The 16,401-nt window shown below is 44.6% G+C and overlaps 1 protein-coding gene across 5 annotated transcripts in view; it reads left to right on the forward strand.

Annotated features, from left to right (window-relative positions):
- The window catches only part of EIPR1 (EARP complex and GARP complex interacting protein 1), a 198,054-nt gene that overhangs the window by 114,097 nt on the left and 67,556 nt on the right, over positions 1–16,401 (forward strand). The window contains exon 1 of one of the 5 annotated variants that reach the window (XM_025187951.2): positions 3,332–3,469. The exons of the other annotated variants lie outside the window; for them this stretch is intronic. The gene's annotated coding sequence lies outside the window, so the exon portion shown is untranslated. Of the gene's footprint in view, positions 1–3,331; positions 3,470–16,401 lie in introns of those variants that run through there. 5 annotated transcript variants of the gene reach the window in all.

Below are 16,401 nucleotides of genomic sequence, written 5' to 3' on the forward strand. Positions count from 1 at the left end.
TAAATTGGTGATTTTTGCACAAATGCATGCTTTTGTCATTCAAATCTGTTATAGTTAGAGGTTTTGAGGTGCCATTAGTGGCTGCCATTTTAAGTCAGGAAATATGGGAGGCATGAGTTTCACCTTTAGGACAGATGAGGGAAGGGGAAAGGATGAGCAAGGCCCTCTATGCCTTGGCCTCAAAAACAGTTATTAATCATGGATTTAGCATGTCACACAGGTTGATTGCATTGCAGAGCAGTTGCCGTTTTGGAAGCATATAAGGGTACTGAACATGCAGCATGGATCGAGGGAGGTGGAGGCTTGATACATGGAAATACTCCTAGCTCACATCTGTCAACAATGACTGAGGCCATTGGGCACCCGAAATGAGATCCAGAATCTCAGTACAGGTTGGACCTCCCTCATCCGGCACTTTCAGGACCCGACTGGGCCCAAATGAGGGGATTTGCCAGACCAGGGGAGGCCCCTCCCATCATACCCCGTGCTGTCCTGCTGCCTGCCCGGCCGTGGCTGCTGTGGGGGTCGGAGTGCCACAGCAGGGGATAAAGCTCTCTGGTTGCTGCTGGGGCTGGAGCTCCACAGTTCAGGATAGAGTTCTGCACCTGCTACTGCTGTCCTGAGTTCCACAGCTGGGGCCACAGCTCCTTGGCTGCCACTGCTGGCCCCCCGCTACTGCCTGGCTGGCCACAGGGGCTAGAGCTCCCTGCTGTGCTGCCTGCCCCTCTGCACCCTGTGACCTATTTCCTGGCTGAGTCTCCTCACACATCCCCACCGCTCCTTCCCCATGGCCCAACCTCCCTATACCTGGGCTCTGTGGTATAGAAACATCCATGGTCCTGCTGCTGGACCACAGATGTTGCCAGACCAAAGAGTCCCAGTTAAGAGAGGTACAACCTGTACAACGAATAATAATAAATAAATGCTGAAGTTCCCTCCAAGGGATCACCTTCTTGGGTCTCTGTCTGGGATTTGGGCTCAGACAATGCAGGGCAGGAATTGTAGCATGGTACAACAAGGCAGGACTGGGCCTGTCCTTTCATCCAGCCAATGTCAGTGTTCTGGGTCCAAAAAGAACTTGGTGCTTAGGGGACAGGTCTTGTCCAGCATCTTCCTGCTCATTCTCTGATGAGTGTGCTGATTGTCCTCAGTGTTAGGGTGCAAAAGGCACCAAGTGGTGTCAGGACTGATTTGTACTATAGACATATTGAATCTTGTACACTTTGCCAGAATATTGATTAGTCACACATCTTGGCTGGATTATCTACTTTTGTCCCTTGTTTTGAATTAACTTCTCTCCTGAGCTGCTTGCTTTTTATCTGGTTGACATCCTGGCAATGACGCCACAAGAACATCTGTTGGGAAATGTCCACAAAAGAGTCTTTGTTCCCATGGCTAACCACAAGAATTTCCTCAATCTACACTTCTCCCCTGATGATGCTGAGATCCCAAGTCTCAGCATAACTCCAGTGGTCTGTGTGAGGCATATTATAGGGGTTCTGGAGAGCTGCCAAAGTTGTATTGTGAAAATGATATTCCAGGATCTATGAACAAATGGAAAAAGCTGTGTCTATGCCAGCTTTTAAAACAGAGACGTTTTGTTTTGGAAATTTGACACCAAACATGAGAGGGCATGCAGATAAATGGACAGGCAGGGACGGATTAAGACATTGAGACCCTAAATTATGTCAAGTTTAAGAGGCCTGGTAGCATTACCAAAAAATATGTATTACAGGCTGTCCCCGACTTACAACGCGATCGGCTCTGGGGATAGTGTCGCAACTCAAACCCACATTTAGGACAGGCGTCGTACACTGTCGTAAATGTGGGGCTGAGGACATAAATCAGGGATGTCAGCCCCTTCCGCACTTATGGAAAAGGTCATAAGTGTGGGGGTGCGTAAATCGGGCAGTTGTAAAGCGGGGACCTCCTGTATTCTAATAGAAAGAACTATGAAAATAGAAATAATAACATTTTATATTTGCATATATACTGGTACATATGTGAGGACGCAAATAAGTTTTTGTATTTAGAGGGCTCTTGTAATCTGAGGCCCTAAAATGTAGCTTAATTAGATTGTGTATAAATCCAGCATTGTGGACAGGCCACTGATGACCAACATGACTCTGTGGGGGTAGCCTTTGGAAGTATGCAAACAGGTGGTGTGCAACAACTGTGTTCACATGAACAATTCAAAGCAAATGTAGCCCACATTGCAAGAAGATGCCGGAGTTCTCAATAATGCAGAATTAGTGTGGCGTGTACTGTGTGTACACAAAAATTTTCAAACCAGATTAACTTGATTTGATCTGGTTTAAAATCCTTGTTTTAGACAAATCCGTGTCATTAGTCAGGCAGGGTTGTCCCTATGGGTTCCTGACAGGTCCTTTGCTCCGTCAATGATGATAAACTTTTAGCTCCGTGCATGCTTGTGGTCCCGTCTAACATGTTAACTATGCACAATTAGTCAACACGACAGACTCCAACAGAGCCCCCAGAGACCACAAATCAGATAAGGCTCGAAAGCACCCAATTATGTGCATTATTTGTTGAATCAGAAATATATGTACATCTATTTGTAAGTGAAACCTTTTTGAACTTTGCAAAAAAAATAGTATTCATAACATGATTATACCCCAAACATAATGAATAGTAAAATAGTGTGGTATCACATAAAAAAAAAAAGTATAAAATTGATGTTTGTTGCAACAAGATAAAAGTAATAAGAATAAAAATATCACACACAACATACAACAAAATCATGACTTACAGGACAACTTACAATTAAAAACAAATGGTGCCAAAATTACGTTTATAACTGTACAAAATAAGATAAACAAAAAAATTGGAAAAATAAATAAAAGCATTAAACTTTTAAATCAGTAAGCTATTACCTTATTTAAAACTTTTAATAAAATTATAAAAATGTATGTTAATGTTTGCCAAATGTGTTGTATAAACTTAGTAACCTATGGCATTTTCCATTACTTTATATTAAACATTATTTAAAAACTCTGCTATACAGGTATATTGAAATAAGAAAAGCCCATGTTTCAAATATGAGTCAGTGGTTCAGATTAGAATTAGAGTCTGCATGTCTGTTGCTTAGCAACCTTATCTTCAGGACAGTTGGGAGTAATTCCAGCTGTTGCATTCCTGAAGGGTTAAAATAATTAATTTACTGCATTTATTTAAAGCAAAGTTTTTACCTTGTTTTCTGTTTTTTTTATTCTGTTCTGTCTTTAATTGCTTTATATTTTGAAGGTGTCTGTAAAAACTAACATTTAACTTTTAACAGAAAGAGAGAGTCAAAAGGAGGAGAGGTGGCAGAAAGGGGAGAGGGTGAAGAGCTGTTTAAGAAGATAGGAGACTTGAGCCGAGAGAGATTTGACTCTCGAAGTTGTCTTAATGTACAGGTAGCAGCAGCAAGTTTAGCAAACTGAGAAAGGATATAAAGGAAAACATACCGGTATGTAAGAATATTTCAGAAAGAAGGGTACATTTTCAGCTGAATGCAGAGTGTTTTTCCATGGGTCAGAGCAGTTGGGAACTGGCACTCCGGATTTTTATCCTGACTCTAAGATTAGGGTGGGGGTAGTTACCCATGCTTATAAAAACTGATTTTGTTCCCCCAGTGTCTGTTGCTGTTGTCTGCATGCCAGATGGATTGTGGGAGTGCCCTTACATGCTGCAGTTAACTTTTTGGGGGCATCTCCATAAATTAATACATCAATTCTTGTTAACCTGCTTAATCTCGCTTTTTCACTTTGAAAATCTTTTTTATTCACTTCCCTGCAATCAAGTCGCAGCTCCATATTAATGCATGGAGTTGCCCCTAGTGTGCTCTGCAGCCTGTTCTATTTTTCCCTTCATTTTATGTAGCAATTCAGTGAAAGTATTGTTTGCTGCTTCTCCCTCCTGTGCACTTTTTCTATTCTGAAACTTCAGGGAGTAGCCGAGTTAGTCTGTATGGGATAAACTTAAAAAACAAGAAATGGTCTGGTAGCACTTTATAGACTAACAAACCATGTAGATGGTATCGTGATCTTTCATGGACACAACCCACTTCTTCAGAAGACTGGTCAGTGAACAGACTCGCCGCTGCGCCACTATACATATGTACGCTGTGACAATGGATTAACACCCAGCTAAACACTCTGGATTGTAGCATCTCCTCATGGTCAGTCGATGACCACCCTTTGGGGTGCACTTTTATACACAGGTACAAACAAGTTACACATCACTCAGGTTATCACCCTCTGTTGGGGTATGTCTACACTACCCTCCTGGTTTGAACTAGGAGGGTAATGTAGGCATACCGCACTTGCAAATGAAGCCCGGGATTTGAATTTCCCGGGCTTCATTTGCATAAGCGGGGAGCCGCCATTTTTAAAACCCCGCTGGTTCGAACCCCGTGCAGCGCGGCTACACGGGGCACGAACTAGGTAGTTCGAACTAGGCTTCCTAGTTCGAACTACCGTTACTCCTCATTTCACGAGGAGTAACGGTAGTTCGAACTAGGAAGCCTAGTTCGAACTACCTAGTTCGTGCCCCGTGTAGCCGCGCTGCACGGGGTTCGAACCAGCGGGGTTTTAAAAATGGCGGCTCCCCGCTTATGCAAATGAAGCCCGGGAAATTCAAATCCCGGGCTTCATTTGCAAGTGCGGTATGCCTACATTACCCCGCTAGTTCGAACTAGCGGGGTAGTGTAGACATACCCTTAGCTAGTTACCATCCCTTACCTTACAGAAAAGGGGGTTTCCATTACTTCCCATCATACTGTCAACTCATACCCAGTCCTGAACCCAGTATGTTATTTGTGGGGGGGAGAAGGGGTGTTCGTATGAAGATATTTATGAATTTGGTGTTCTGTTATGACCCCTCTAGAACGTGCTTACAGCCTGTGCCTTGTACTTCTTAGGTATGAATGTTTCTGTAATATCAGCCTTGTTCTTGCCATTTTCTGTGAGCAGGGCCTGCATCTTGCTCACAGCTTAACTTTACTTTATATTAGCAAAATCTTGACCATTGCTGTCTAGCCCTCAAGCCTCATACCTGACCTTTGATACATGGGCTTATGTTTCAGGCCCTCATCTTACTACAGCCCTGACTAGAATCTTGTCAGTTTCATTAAAGTTTCAACTGAGAGATTGCAGCTATATGCAGACTCAAGAAGGCAATGCTGCATTGGTTTCCATTCTGTTCAGCTTTTGAAGATTATCATTGTAGTGGGGTTTTCTCACTGCCATGGCACCTCCTTCTGGTCGCAGTCTGTCACAGCTGGGTGTTTTCTTCTGGCTGGTGCCTCACTCATTGTTCTGCTGGCTATCCTTAGACACGTGTCACTCTCATGACCGCAGCGTCCCCTGGCAGTGCCCACTACTCTGGTATCTTGCCCCCTTTTGGGTGTATCAGCAGTCCTCAGGCTCACCTGCCACTGTGGCCAACTGCAGCCCCAAAATCTAGCTCCTTGCCTGAGGGGAAAGCCATGGACAATACAGTCTACTTTCCCTCATAGCAAGGTGTGGTACAAAGAGAAAGTGGGGGGACCAAGGCCTGCCTACTACTCTCGGTCCTATACCAGGGACCCTCTGGTGGCTGCCTTGTCCTTCCCTCCTAAACTCCCCTCTAGTGCCTCCTGTTCCCTGAGCCACTTCCTCTGAGACCCTTGCACCTTCTTGGCCCTTGTGTCATGGCCACAGCCTGGCAGGTAGTAGGCCAGAGTACAAAATGTATCAGAAGGACAGAGCAGGTTGTGCTGGTAGGAGAGTGGCATTATCCATGAAAGAAAATGTAGAATCAAATGAAGTAAAAATCGTAAATGAACCAAAATGTTCCATAGAAACTCTATGGATAGTAATTCCATGCTCTCATAATAAGAATATAGCAATAGGTATATATTATTGACCACTTGACCAGGATACTGTTAGTGACTATGAAATGCTAAAGGAGATTAGAGAGGCTATTAAAATAAAAAAAACTCAATAATAGTGGGGGATTTAAACTCTCCCCATATTGACTGAGTACACGTCACCTCACAACGGGATGCAGAGATAAAATTTCCTGATACCTTAAATGACTGCTTCTTGGAGGAGCTAGGGCTACGTCTAGACTATGGGATTTTTCCTTGAAACGCTATTTTTTTGTGGAAGAGCAGTTTTCCTCCTTCCACAAGGAAGAAGGGCTCTTCTGAAAGAGGAAGATTTTCTGAAATTTGGCCCAGTGTAGACGGGCCAAATTTTGGAAAAGCATTTCCTGAAAAAAAATTGGAAAAAGGTAAGCAAATTATGGAGCGCGTTTTGCATACCTTTTTCCGATACATCATTGTAGTCTAGACGTAGTCTGGGTCTGGAACCCACAAGGAGAGAGGCAATTCTTGATTTAGTCCTAAGGAGAGCACAGGATCTGGTCCAAGAGGTAAATATAATTGGACCACTTGGAAATAGCAGCCATAATGTAATAAAATTTAACATCCCTGTAATGGGAAAAATACCTCAGCAGCCCAACACTATGATATTTAATTTCAGAAAGGGGAACAAGACAAAAATGAGGAGGTTAGTTAAACAAAAATTGAGACACACTGTGAAAAAAGTAATATCCCTGAAAGCTGCATGGAAAATATCAAAGACACCATAATAGAGGCCCAACTTGAATGTATACCCTCAAATTAAAAAACACAGTAAGAGAACTAAAAAAATGCCATTGTGGCTTAACAACCAAGTAAAAGAAGCAGTGACAGATAAAGACATAATTTTAAGAAGTGGAAGTCAAATCCCAGTGTGGAAAATAGAAAGCAGCATAAGCTTTGTCAAATTAAGTGTCAAAATATAATAAAAAAAGCCAAAAAGGAGTTTGGAGAACAGCTAGCCAAAAAATAAAAAATAGCAAAATATTTTTAAGTGCATCAGAAGCAGGAAGCCTGCTAAACAACCAGTGGGGCCCCTGAATGACTGAGAAGCCAAAGGACCATTCTTGGTAACTAATTGACCATTCATTATCAGTGGGAAATAGGTCAATGGAGGGATGATAGGAGTTACTATAGATAACTTTCTGGGTGTCTGGCTGGTGAGTCTTGCCCACATGCTCAGGGTTTAGCTGATCGCCATATTTGGGGCCGGGAAGGAATTTTCCTCCAGGGTAGATTGGCAGAGACCCTGGAGGTTTTTCGCCTTCCTCTGTAGCATGGAGTACAGATCACAGCTGGAAGATCTCTGCATCTTGGGGTCTTCAAAGTATTTGAAGGCTTCAATATCTGAGATATAGGTGAGAGGATTATTCTAGGAGGGGTGGGTGAGATTCTGTGGCCTACACTGTGCAGGGGGGTCAGACTAGATGATCATAATGGTCCCTTCTGACCTTAAAGTCTATGAGTCTATGACCACTCTAAGATGATCGGTCATTGCAGAGATGCTAAATGAATTATTTGTTTCAGTCTTCACGGCTAAGGGAAGATTCCCAAACCAGAGCCATTCTTTTCAGGTGACAATCTGAGGAATTGTTCCAGATTGAGGTCCTTAGAGGAGCTTTTGGAACAAATTGATAAACTCAACAGTAACAAGTCACCAGGATCAGCTGGCATTCACCCAAATGTTCTGAAAGAACTGAAATGGGAAATTGCAGAAATCTTAACTGTGGTTTGTAACCTACCCTTTAAATCTGCTTCGGTACCTAATGACTGGAAGATGGCTAATGTGACGCCAATACTTAAAAAGAGCTCTATAGGTGATCCTGGGGACTACAGACTGGTAAGTCTAACATCCATAGTGGTCAAATTAGTTGAAACTATAGTAAAGAATAAAATTGTCAAGACACATAGATGAACATAATTTGTTGGGGAAAAACTCAACATGGTTTCTATAAAGGAAAATCATACCTTACTAATCTATTAGAGTTCTTTGAGGGGATCAACAAACATGTGGACAAAGGGGATCCAGTGGATACAGTGCACTTCGATTTCCAGAAAGCATTTGACAAAGTCCCTCACCAAGGTCCCTTACCAAAGTAAAGTAAGTTGTCATGGGATAAGAGGGAAGGTCCTCTCTTGGATCGATAACTGGTTAAAAGACATAAAACAAAGGGTAGGAGTAAATGGTAAGTTTGCAGAATGGAGAGAGGTAACTAGTGGTGTCCCCCAAGGTCTGTCCTGGGACCTATTCTATTCAACTTATTTATAAACGATCTAGAGAAAGGAGTAAACAGTGAGGTGGCAAAATTTGCAGATGATACCAAACTGCTCAAGATAGTTAAGACCAAAGTAGACTGTGAAGCACTTTAAAAAGATCTCACCAAACTAAGTGATTGGGCAACAAAATGGCAAATGAAATGTAATGTTGATAAATGTAAAATAATGCACATTGGAAAAAATAATCCCAACTATACATAGAATATGATGGGGACTAATTTAGCTACAACTGAGAGAGATAATTGGAGTCATAATGGATAGTTCTCTGAAAACATCCACTCAATGTGCAGTGGCAGTCAAAAAAGCAAACAGAAGGTTAGGAATCATTAGAAAAGGAACAGAGAATAAAATAGAGAACATCTGATTGCCTGTCTATAAACCAATGGTACGCCCACATCTTGAATAATGCATATACAGGCAGTCCCCGGGTTACGTACAAGATAGGGACTGTAGGTTTGTTCTTAAGTTGAATTTGTATGTAAGTCGGAACTGGTACATATTGTAGGGGAAACTCTAGCCAAACATTTTTTTTAGTTTTGGATAGCATAGGGAAAGGTTAACTCCCTTCTAATGTTTGTTTTGCTGTCTGTTCCCCTGTTCAGAAGATTTCACATCTATTTCTGTCCCTGTGACAAACTCAGGACTAAAGGAGTAACTCATCAAATACCAAACAGCTCTGCACCATGCTTTGAGCTAATAGCTTTATTTCCACACACCACCCAGGGTTCTAGGAGGAGGGTCCTTTTTTTGCTAACACAATGAGGCCAGCACTTTGTTTGTTTTGGTGGAGTCTTTGTTTGCCTAGGGAGCCCAGCATGTATAGGGGGAGGAGGGGCGGAGAGGCTGCTTTTGTCTGCTGTTCGGCAGCCTGTTGCTCAGGGGATGGGGCAGCCTGTTGCTGGCAGAGGGGGAGGGGCGAGGCGTGCAGGATGCGAGGCCGCGGGGGGGGGGGGGGCAGCGGGCGTGGGGAGGCACTTTTCCTCTGCCCGGCAGCTCTGCGGGATCCTTGTCCCTGTGGCCAACTGCTGCAGGCAGAGGCCAGTTGGAGCCGGCCGAAGAGGAGGAGGAGGTGGATTCTAGGACCCAGGTGAGCGAGCCCCGGGGACGCTGCTGCGCTCCGGGAGCCTGGCATGTATAGAGGGGAGGAGGGGCGGAGAGGCTGCTTTTGTCTGTTCGGCAGCCTGTTGCTCAGGGGAGGGGGCAGCCTGTTGCTGGCGGGGGGGGGGCAGCGGGCGTGGGGAGGCACTTTTCCTCTGCCCGGCAGCTCTGCGGGACCCCAGTCTGAGCCGGCCCGAGGAGGAGGAGGATCCTAGGACCCAGGTGAGCGAGCCCCGGGAATGCTGCTGCGCATGTGCGGGAGTTGCCTCACCCCGTTCGTATCTAGGGATCCGACGTAAGTCGGATCCACGTAAGTCGGGGACTGCCTGTAGATATGGCCGCCACATCTCAAAAAAGATATATTGGCACTGGAAAAGATTCAGAGAAGCAACAAAATGATTAGGTGTTTGACATGGTAGAGGTCGATAAAATCATGACTGGTGTGGAAAAAGTGAATAAGGAAAAATATGTACTTGTTCCGATAACGTAAGATCTAGAGGTCACCTAATGAAATTAATAGGCAGCAGGTTTAAAACAAACCCCAAAAAAGTTTTTCTTAACACAGCATACGGTCAGCCTGTGGAATTCCTTGCTAAAGGAGGTTGTTAAGACCAGGACTTTAACAGGGTTCAAGAAAGAACTAGATAAATTCATGGAGGTTAGGTCCATCAATGTCTATTAGCCAGGATGGATAGGAATGGTGTCCCTAGGCTCTGTCAAAGTTCTGGAAATGAGTGATGGGAGAAGGATTGCTTGATGATTCCATGTTCTGTTCACTCCCTCTGGGGCATCTGGCATTGGCCACTGTTGGCAGACAGGGTTCTAGGCTAGATAGACCTTTGGTCTGATGCAGTATGGCTTTTGTTATGTTTTTATGTTCTTTTTCTCTAGCGCCCCTGAGCCTGCCTAGCAGTGCTCTATTGAAGGTGCTTGTCCTTCACTGGGAGCCAGTCTTGCACGCTTCCTGGTCAGGATCCAATTGCCCGTTGCTCGACTGAGCAACTGCTTATAACCTTGCTTCTTTAGCAAGCTGCCCTCTGATTGGCTTCTTATAAGCCATTTCCTAATGGACCAGGGCTCTGCCAAGGCTCCCTCCAGGCTGCTTTAACCCCTTCCCTGCAGAAATGGGACAGCCGCCCAACTATAGTCATACACATAATGAATAATAATTTGAAATCCTGCTGATATTGGTATCTTAAGCCCTTTTTCTTTGAAAGCTAAGCTTTTTACTCTTTAGTGGTAAGAGGTGGGAGTGAATTTTTCAAACTCTGGTATTTTCCCATTACTCTAACACTTGAATTATGGCTATGGAAAAGTGGTCTCCACTTACAGTGAAATCCTCTTACAAAGAGTGATATGGGTAACCTTCATTTTAATCATAAAATCTGAATGATCACTACAGCTACGTCCATAAAACAGTGAACTTCCATATCGGATAAATTAAATAGAAGGAAAATGAGCATCTTACAAGGACAGAGTGAGTTTTCCTAGACCTTTTCATTCTGGGATATGTCAATTGTGTTATAATTGAGTCTAATTAGTACATTTTCCAGCTATAAAATGTCTTACCTTGTATCTGAGTGACACTCAAATATGTGAAATTTCTTCTTGTCTTAGAAAACATGAAAGAAAGTGCTTCCAGTCTAGTCCTTACAAGCAAATGCCCAATGATTAGTTTAAGTGAGGAGCAAACACATCAGCACCCATAGCAAATGTTTTTTAGAAAATGAGTTCTTCTTTGAGTAGTCCCCATGGGTGCTCCACTGTAGGTGTCGGGCTCATCCCGGCGCCACAGGTTGGAGACTTCAAGAGCCATAGTCAGCCGGACTGCGCATGTGCGATTGGTGTCTCGTGCTGTTTATGCCTTTGATCGTTGCACGGTCTGGCCCTGCCAGTTCCTCTCTACCATCTTCGGTCACAGACGGAGCTCTGCCTCTTTCTTCAATCCTGTCAGAGATTCAAACAAAAATTAGTTTAGTTAAAGTTATCTTGTATATATAGTTAGTTTAGTCATAGTCTACTTATGTATTACTCAGTTCATTTGTTATTTACAAAAAAAATCTTAGATTTCGTTTTCCCTGTTGGACTGTTTAAAAAAATAATTAAACTAATAATATATATACAAAGACAAGGAAGAGAAAAGAATACCTGGTTCATCAGGTTTCAAAAAATGTGGAATCTGCTGTGAACTAATGCCAACTTCGGACGGACATGCGTCATGTATTCACTGCCTGGAAAGGCGCACATTCCACAAAAGTGCACCCATTGCTTAAAACTCACGGCCAGAGCCCGCAGAGATAAACAAATGCGTATGAGAATGATTATGTTCAGTAAGGCATTCCAGCCTTCAAACTCCTCCATGCCACCCTCAAACCCAGAAGCACCTCACAAGCGGAGTGCGTCTTCGCCAGGCACAGCCCCCACAAAGAAAATAAGGGCTTCTCCAACTTGCTCTCTGTCTGCGGTTCCTACTAGCAGGGTAAGCATGGGAAATAAACTGTAGACATCTGGCACCATCTCCAGTAGCACAAAAACACTGACTACAAAACAGAAAAAGGCACCAACGCCGGTGCCAACACGTGAAACAGTGCTGACAGCAAAAGTGCCGATCACGGTGACGACAGCAAAGATGGTGCCAACAACAAGGGCACCGACCACGGTGCCAACAAGAAAGCCACCAGCCCTGGTGCTGCCAGAACGGGCACCGACGGCGTCGGAAACATTGGATGCCCATACCAGCACCGACACCACCAGCACTGACATCATTGGAACCAGCACCTACCTTGTCCACACTGAGCCATTCCAAGCTGGGAGCGGCACCGAGAAAAACAGCGGCAAAGTCTGATGACAACCGTTTTTCTGTTTCTCCTTCACCCACTTTTTCTCCGGCACCATCCTTATCTCCTCCACGGAGTTCACCTGTGCCGAGTGTGTACTGTGAACATGCTTCAGCACGCTTATACTCTCCCAGGCAGAGGTATTCTCCTCCATACCATTCGGCAATATGTAGATACGAAGCAGGATATCGGGGATGGTACTCCCTTTCGCCATCATGGTTGCTAAGCTATCTGCATTCTCCTATGCTGTTTCTGCGGTCATTACGATACAGCCGATATAGGAGAGTGAGGTCCCCCAGACAGTCTTCACCATCACTTTCTGAGCAACATTATCACCATTCTAGACCATCTTCTTATCACCACTGGTCTTGTTCACACAGGCGAGCCCCGTGTTGCTACCGATCGCCCAGATATTGTTCCTCCCTAACAAGGACACAAGAGCAACAAATTTCAACTAAGCCCCCCCATAGCCTGATGCAAAAATCACATCAGTCAGAACCTGAAGAGGGTCAACTGTCAGAGGTTGAAGATCCCCAATCTGATGCCTCTCCCACTGACCTCTTGTCATCCTCTCCTGACGATGCCATAGTACCAGGAGATGTGTCACCACCGGACGATAGCAAACAATTTCAAGAATTGTTCAAGTGGGTGGCAGAAAGTCAAGAGGTCCAAATACAGGAAATTTAAGGCAAGCAGTACTGCCTCCTTAAAAACCTACACCCTCAACATTGGGCAAAGACAACACTACAAATCGATAAGGCGATCATGGAGGTTGCTGAAGAAATTTGGCAAACTCCGTCTTCTGTATCACCAACCAGTAAATGGGCAGACAAAAAATATTTTGTAACGTCTAAGGGCCTAGAATTCCTGTTCAACCACCCATGGCCGTATTCCCTAGTTGCGGATGCAGTGCAACAGAGGGCTAAGGTGCCACAATATAGAAACACACCATCGGATAAAGAGAGCAAAAAAACTGGGTATCTTTGTCAGGAAAGTATATTCCTCAGCCACTTTGTTTCTCAGAATTTCAAATTATGCTGCCCTATTGTCAAACCACAACTTTTGACAACTATACAAAGTTGATGGAATTGATGGCACACCTACCTGAGGCCAAGAGGCCGCTTTTGAAGGCGATCATGCAGGAGGGATATTGATCGGCAAGAGCAGGTCTACAGATTGCCCCGGATGTGGCGGATACAGTGGCCCGTTCCACGGCCACAGCCGTAGCGATGAGAAAATCTTCACGGCTGGCATCCGCGGGGGTAGCAAAAGAACTACAGGGCAAAGTGGAGGACTTCCCCTTTGAAAAGCAGAGACTGTTTGCAGAAAAGACGGATGACATTCTCCACTATGGAAAGGATACCAGGACCACCCTAAAACATGGGGATGTACACGCCCCCATATAGGCGCAGGTGATACACCCAACAAAGGAGATACGATCAACTGTACATCCGTCAACAGCAACAACATCGCACCTTCGATTAGCCACGCATGAAATAGTGTCCTCAACACAGATGCACGCAGACCACCCATACGTCTACTCAAGCAGCCCCCAAACTGCAAATTTGACTCCTCGGTCAAGGGCACACAAACATCATATTCTGTCTACCAATAAAATCAAGGGTCTTGAATTTTCCATCACCACCTAAGGCCATTTCCAATGGGCTGAGATTACTTCAGACTGTTGGGTATTGGAGATTGTGACCAAAGTCTTCACCATCCCTTTCCAATCTCTTCCTCCTCCCTCCCCACTTCATCCCTCTTCAGGGACCCTTCTCACGAGGACTTACTGAAACAAGAGGTCCATTCCATTTTCCATATCGGTGCCGTGGAGAAGGTACCAAGAGAGTTCATGGAGAAAAGGTTTTATTCACTTTATTTCCTCACAGAGAAAAAAACAGGAGACTGGAGACCAATACTCAACCTTTTCAGACTCAATCGCCATCTACAGAAACAACGATTCAAGATGGTGACGCTAACTACTATAATCTGTTCTTTAGACAACAAAGATTGGTTTGCGGCCCTCAACCTACAAGATGCTTACTTCCACATTGCCATTCACCCAGCACACAGACGATTCTTGCAATTCATAGTTGCCAACGAGCATTTCCAATACTGAGTCCTAATTTTCGGACTCGCATTTGCCTCCAGAGTATTCTCAAAAATGCTAGCAGTAGTCGCAGCCCACCTGCGTCAGCAGGGAATTATAATCTTCGCCTACTTGGACGACTGCCTTATAAAAGGGCATTCATATGATGAAATGAGCTACATGGTCACAATAGCAAGGCAAACCTTCGACTCACTTGGGCTAATCATAAACGAACAGAAGTCTATCATCAAACCATCTCAAACTCTGAACTTTATAGGAGCCTGTCTAGATTCTCCTTTGGCACGGGCCTACCTGCCTATGGAGTGATTCCAAACCAAGCAGGACCTATTGAATGTCCTTGTGCATGCCCCAACTATCTCAGTTCTCACCTGCTTACAGGTAATGGGTCATATGGCTGCTATCACCTTCATGATCAGCCACACACAACGCATTTCGCTGCCTACAACAATGGCTGGCAATGGTGTATGTCCCTACAAGACACACTGTTCACAAGCATGTGAACCTTCCGACCCATGTCCTCACATCTCTTTTATGGTGGACCAAACCACACAACCTTCTTCAAGGCATGCCCTTCCACCGACTGCAACTGTCAAAACAGATAACTACAGATGCTTCCCTGATTGGCTGGGGAGTCCATATGGACGGATGACCATACAAGGATGCTGGTCTAATTCCGAGGTGACCCTGCACGTAAATCTCCTCAAACTCAGAGTGGTTCGCAATGCTTGCATCTACTTCCAGAAATACATATTCAACAAAACCATCAGAATCCTTACAGATAATATCACAACTATGTTTTATGTAAATCGCCAAGGCAGTGCTTGGTCCTGATCTCTTTGCACAGAGGCCATCCACCTATGGAACTGGTGCATTCCCCACAAGATCATGCTGGTAGCTTCTTACTTACCGGGCACCAACAATGCCATAGTGGACTCGTTGAGTAGACATTTTCCCCACGACCATGAGTGGGAGATGCACAGTGATGTTCTGTACACGGTTTTCCATCGCTGGGGGTTTCTCTTGATAGATATCTTTGCCACACACAAGAATGCGAAATGCAACCTTTACTGCTCCAGAGCCGGCACCTATCAAGCATCCTTGGGGGAATGCCTTTCTCTTTCATTGGGGGAACTCTCTACTTTATGCATTCCCCTCAGTCGTTCTAATAACCAAGGTCTTAGAGAAGATCAGAACAGACGGAGCCAGAGTCATACTCATAACCCTTGCCTGGCCGCCTCAACCATGGTATCCATTCCTCCATCAAATGTCTCTACAAACGTCCATATACTTTTCCTCTCCTACCCAAGCCTGCTCACTCAGAACAACGGCTCTCTTGTCCACCCGAAACCCAAATCACTATACCTGACAGTTTGGCTTTTATCTGGTTCAACGAGGGGTGAGAATCAGTGTTCAGAACAAGTGAAGCAGGTGTTGATTCACAGTAGGAAAAACGCTACCGGAACTACTTACATGGCAAAATGGCACAGCTTCTCAACCTGGTGAACAGACAATCATATCAATCCATTCACATCGAGGCTACGTCGAATTCTCGACTACACTGTTCACCTCAATCAGTCAGGCCTGTCAGTTGCATCATTACGGATGCATCTAGCGGTGATTATGGCATTCCACATGTCGATAGATGGAGTGTCAGTGTTTGCCCATCCAATGATGAGAAAGTTCCTAAAAGGGCTTTCAAACCTCAATCCTCCTCACAGGCTCCTACCCCCAAGCTGGAACTTGGACTTGGTACTGGACACCTTGACACGTCTCCCCTTCGAGCCTTTGGCTAACATTCCACTTGATAGGCTGACGCTTAAGTTGGTATTTTTGTTAGCCATAACCTCGGCTCATAGGGTCAGAAAGCTGGCAGTGCTGATGTCTGAACCACCGTACACAAAGTTCACTGCAGAATCAGTGTCGTTTCGCCCCCACCTGACATTTATCCCAAAAGTCTCTACGGACTTCCACATTAACGAACCAATTGTACTTCCAATCTTCTATCCTAAGCCACATTGCTCACACCATGAGGTGTCTCTTCACACCCTCGATGTACGTTGAACATTAATATTCTACATTGAAAGGAGATGCAACTGACAGAAAACCGACCATTTATTAATCTCCCTCGCAAAACGATCTAGAGGTCAAGCGCTATCTTCTCAACGCATTGCTAG

Source organism: Pelodiscus sinensis, chromosome 3, assembly GCF_049634645.1.
Source record: "Pelodiscus sinensis isolate JC-2024 chromosome 3, ASM4963464v1, whole genome shotgun sequence".
Lineage (NCBI taxonomy): Eukaryota > Metazoa > Chordata > Testudines > Trionychidae > Pelodiscus > Pelodiscus sinensis.